The sequence below is a fragment of the Solanum stenotomum genome, chromosome 11 (assembly GCF_019186545.1).
Source record: "Solanum stenotomum isolate F172 chromosome 11, ASM1918654v1, whole genome shotgun sequence".
Classification (NCBI taxonomy): Eukaryota; Viridiplantae; Streptophyta; class Magnoliopsida; order Solanales; family Solanaceae; genus Solanum; species Solanum stenotomum.
In genome coordinates this window covers 8077073-8082616 of record NC_064292.1, presented here as the reverse complement: position 1 = coordinate 8082616, position 5544 = coordinate 8077073, and positions in this window count along the sequence as shown.

Here is a 5544-nt window from a genome sequence, read left to right as displayed (position 1 = left end):
TTTCCAACGCCGCCAAGTTTGCGAAATTCCGACATCGTATGAGTGAGATATGCCTTCCGGAAGTTGGGTTGTTGGATTGAGGAAAGTCTCAATCCGGATTTAGGGAAGGGCAAAGTAGTCTTTTCTTTAATTAATTTCCTAATTCATTTTTAGGGATTTATTGGGGTAAAAGGTTATTTTGTTCAGATTAGAAAATTAAATTCACGCTTAGGTCTTGGAGAAAAGAGAAAGGAAGAAAGAATGAGACAAAAAACCAAGATTTCATCAAGTGTTAGGAGTGGAATTCGTCGGGGGTGATCCCTATTAAGGTATGTGAGATCTTGTTGTGTTAGTTCACCCACACACCAACTTGTTTCAATCCTTTGGTTTGGAGTTGTTAACATGTTGAAAAGTGAGGTTCTTGAAGAATAAATTGTAGAATTCTTGTTGGTTGAATTGTTAATGCTTGGGGGTTGATTAGATTCATGATTCCGGGCTGTTTTTCGAGTTAGATTGATGGTGTATTGAGGGTACAATTGATCCTAAGTGTTTGGGGAAAGAACTAGGGAAGATTGGAGGGTTTAGAGATGAAAAACGAAGGAGAAAATCGGGAATTTTCTGAGCAAGGGCTTGGGGCGTCGCGCCTGCCAAAGCCCCACAAAAGTTCCTCTAAACTTTGCCCTCTGGCACGTCGCGCCAGCCAAAGTGCCTCAGCGAGTTCTCTGAACTCTGACGGCTGGCGCCCCGCGCCTCTCAGAGCGCCAAGGACGCCAGTTCTCCCTATTCGTTCCCCACCTTCTCGAGCTTGTTCCTAAGTGATGTACCTATGTTTTCTAGTCAATTCCAACACTCTAAAGTACATCTAAACATCATAATATCATCCATATGCATGAGATCATGAACCTTTAATCCATAATTCAATTCAAGGAAAGTTAAGTTCAAAGTCAAAAAAGTTAAGAGTCAAGTCTAGAAGTTAAGAACCAAATCAAAGCAAAGTTTCTTAAAGTTTTCAAGGGTCCTTAACAATGTTTTAACGTCGTTTTAAGACATAAGTTTTGAAGTTAAGCAAGAGTAAAGATATGGTTTGAAGTTCTTTTCTTCAAAGAAGCATATGGGGACTATGTATTCCCAAAGAAGTTTAAAAGAAATGTTTTCACGTTTAAACAAGATTGGAAACTGAGATTTCCAAAGAGCTTTCGGGCTAGTTTTCAAAAAAGAGTAATAGCTTTCTAAATGAAGCTAGCAGGGGAACTGAGATTTCCAAGATAGCCTTTGAGCTAAGTTTTGAGTACTAATCTCAAATCACAGAAGAAGTATGTTTTAAAAATAAAAGAGCTAATATATTTTTAGTAGTATTGAGCACCGAATTGAAGGAGCGTTCAAAGAACCCACAACCCTTATAGAACCATGTAGCCATCATGGGTAGAAGAGGTTCATACTTTTTAGATGAATCCTTTTCAAATTAGACTAGTGGATCCATTAGACAGTTCAGGTCCTATACCTTTGGCCAGGTATAGGATGCGCTAACAGCGTGAGGTAGATCATTGTATCATCACAATAGCTCTTATGTGATGGTTGTCGGTTAGATAAACTCCCATTGTAGTTATTGTATTTTTTTTATATACATCAGTTCTTTTGTATTTCTACATACATCTCAGATTTATTGTATCTTTGCATACACACAGAGTTTATGGCATGTTTTAAACAATTTTTCTTTATATTGCACTTGCTTTAAATTGCTTTATATTGAAATGAGTCAGTCAGGTTGAGTTTAGTTGAGCCAGGTAAGTTATTCAGTTTCTGTCAGATTCCTTCTAGCCTATGTGTGGTTTAGCATTCCAACTCGCATACTCGTACATTCAATGTATTGATGTCAGTTGGCTTGCATCCTATTATGATGCATACGCAGGTAACCAGGATTAGCATCCAACACCTCATTGATCCAGTTGAGCAGCTCAGAGTCCTTGCATTTCAGAGGACTCTTTTATTCATTTTCAGTCTTTCATTTATTAGGATGTTGTGGGGTTTTTCCCAACATCCATCTTAGTTGTTTAGAGTCTTCATAGATAGTTAGATTGTCATATAGTTATTAGTTCAGATGTCTTTCTTTATCTTTCAGATGTTGTTTAAGACTTAAGTGTCATTTTGGCCAACTTATTATTCTTTAAGCTATTATTTGAGACTGTTTCATTGAGTTAAGTCTTCCGCTGAGTCAAGTAAGCCAGGTCAAGGGTTCGCTTGGGGCTAAAAATGGCCTTCGAGTGCCAGTCCCACCCAAGGTGTAGGCTCGGGGCGTTGCAAACTTTGTATCAGAGCACAGTGTTCAAGAGTCCTGGGGAGTCTATGAAACTGTGTATGTAGAGTCCTAGTTATCAGTGTGAAACGCGTCATATCTATAATTAGGAGGCTGCAACATTTAGCAACTATCTCACTTCTTTCACACTTATTTTGTGCGTAGAGTTTGATCTCTAAAAGTTTCCCCCTAATTCGTGCTTGCGTGAGTTTCAGATTACCATGCCTCCACGAAAAGCAGTACGAGGTCATTCATCTAGGAGAAATGTTGAACCACAGGAGCAAGAGTTACCTAATGCACCTAAAGTGCAACCGCAAGGAGAGATCTCTAATGCTGAGTTTAGAGAGCCTATAAGGATGCTTAGCCAGGTTGTAACCAATCAGGCAGGGCAATAGAAAGGAGCTCGGCAAGATGAGGCTGACACCTCAAGGATTCGTGAGTTTTTGAGGATGAATCCCCCAAGTTTCACTGGTTTGAGCACTGCAGAGGATCCAGAGAACTTCATTGAGGAACTGAAAAAGGTGTTCGATATGATGCATGTTATTGATACTGCAAGAGTTTAGCTAACTGCATATCGGATGAAGAATGTTGCTAGGACCTGGTTTGATCAATGGAAAGGGGGTAGAGCTGAGGATGCACCACCTGTGAGTTGGGCATGTTTTGATGAGGCCTTCTTTGGGGGATTTTTTCCCCGAGAACTGAAAGAAGCTAAGGTACGTGAGTTTCTCACCCTAAAACAGGATTCGTTGAGTGTGCATGAGTATGGGTTGAGGTTCACCCAACTGTCTCGCTATGCTCCTAAAAGGGTTGCGGACATGAGGAGTAGGATGAGTTTGTTTGTTGCTGGTTTGGGTCATCTATTAAGTAAGAAAGGCCAGGCAGCAATGCTTATTGGGGGCATGGACATTTAGAGGTTGATGGTCTATGTGCAGCAGGTAGAGGAAGAGAAGCTGAGGGATAGAGAGGAGTTCAAGAACAAGAAAGCTAAGACAGGGAACGAGTCCGGACAGCAGAAGAGTAATGCAAATCGGTCATCTTTCCAATAGAAACAGAAGGGACCTGCTCCATCATCTGCTAATGTACCTGCACCTAAGAACAAGAGTGAGTACTATGGTCAGAATTCTAAAGTTAAACCTACCTATTCATAGGGTAGTGTGGCGCATAGGGGTAGTAAGCCTCCTGCCTGCGCCAAGTGTGGTAGGAACCATTCAGGTATTTGTCGTGAAGGCTCCCTGGTTGTTTCAAGTGTGGTCAGAGTGGGCATTTCATGCGATAGTGTCCAAAGAACAGGCAGGGTAATGGGGGCAATAGAGTCCAGTCTTCTTCAGTTGCTCCACCAGATAAGGCTACACCTAGAGGAGCTACTTCTGGTTCTGGCGGAGGAGCAAATCGCCTCTATGCAATCACCAGCGCCAAAAGCAAGAGAACTCTCCAGATGTTGTCACTGGTATGATCAAAGTCTTTGCTTTTGATGTTTATGCTTTGCTAGACCCAGGAGCAAGTTTATCTTTTGTAACCCCTTATGTTGTAAATAAGTTTGATGTTTTCCCTGAGAAACTTTGTGAACCTTTATGTGTTTCCACGCCTGTTGGGGAGTCTATTCTAGCAAAAAGAGTCTATCGTGATTGTCCTGTTTCCATCAATCACAAAGACACCATGGCTGATATAGTTGAACTAGACATGGTAGATTTCGATGTCATTCTAGGTATGGACTAGCTCCATGCCTATTATGCATCGATAGATTGTAGAACTCGAGTTGTCAAGTTTCAGATTCCTAATGAGCCAGTTGTAGAGTGGAGTAGTAGTTCAGCAGTGCCTAAGGATCATTTCATTTCGTACCTTAAGGCAAGAAATTTGGTTTCTAAGGGTTGTATCTATCACTTAGTTCGAGTTATTGACTCAAGCGCTCAGGTATCTCCCATTCAGTCAGTTCCTATAGTAAAAGAGTTTCCAAAAGTTTTTTCGAATGATCTACCCGGAGTCCCTCCTGGGAGAGAAATAGACTTTGGCATAGATGTCATTCCAGACACTCATCCTATCTCTATTCCGCCATACAGAATGGCACCAGTAGAATTGAAAGAGCAGTTGAAAGATTTGATAGACCAGGGCTTCATTCGACCAAGTGTCTCACCTTGGGGCGCTCCGATCTTGTTTGTGAGAAAGAAAGATGGTTCGCTTAGGATGTGTATAGATTACGTCAATTAAATAAGGTTATCATCAAGAATAAGTATCCTTTTCCTAGGATAGATGATTTATTTGATCAAATTCAAGGTGCCACCTGTTTTTTGAAAATTGACCTCAGATCAGGCTACCATCAGTTGAAAGTTAGGGAATGTGACATTCCAAAGACAGCATTCAGGACTAGGTATGGTCATTATGAGTTCTTGATCATGTCCTTTGGTTTGACTAATGCACCAGCAGCGTTCATGGATCTTATGAACAGAGTCTTCAAACCTTATTTAAATATGCTTGTTATCGTTTTCATTGATGACATACTAATCTATTCAAGGAACGAAGAAGATCATGCTAGTCATCTCAGAACAGTTCTTCAGACCTTGAAGAATAGAGAGTTGTATGCCAAGTTCTCTAAGTGTGAGTTTTGGCTTGAGTCTGTGGCATTCTTGGGCCATATTATTTCCGGTGATGGTATTAGAGTTGATACTCAAAAAATTGAGGCAGTGCAGAATTGGCCTAGACCCACATCTCCAACTGATATTAGGAGTTTCTTGGGCTTGGCTGGCTATTATAGGAGATTTGTTAAGCGTTTCTCATCCATTTCATCTCTTTTGACGAAGTTGACTCAGAAAACAGTGAAGTTTCAATGGTCTAAATCTTGTGAGAAAAACTTTCAGGAATTGAAAAAGAGGTTGACTAGTGCCCCAGTTTTGACCTTACTAGAAGCTACTCAGGGTTTTGTGGTGTATTGTGATGCATCTATAGTTGGTTTGGGTTGTGTGTTAATGCAGAATGGCAAAGTCATAGATTATGCCTCTAGACAGTTGAAAGTTCATGAGAAGAACTACCCAACTCATGACTTAGAGTTGGTTGTTGTAGTATTTGCTTTGAAGATATGGCGTCACTATTTGTATGGTGTTCATGTTGATGTATTCACTGATCATAAGAGCTTACAATATGTGTTCACTCAGAAGGAGCTTAATCTCAAACAGAGGAGGTGGTTAGAATTACTTAAGGATTGTGACATGAGTATTCTTTACCACCCAGGTAAGACTAATGTTGTTGTTGATGCTTTAAGCAGGTTATCTATGGGTAGT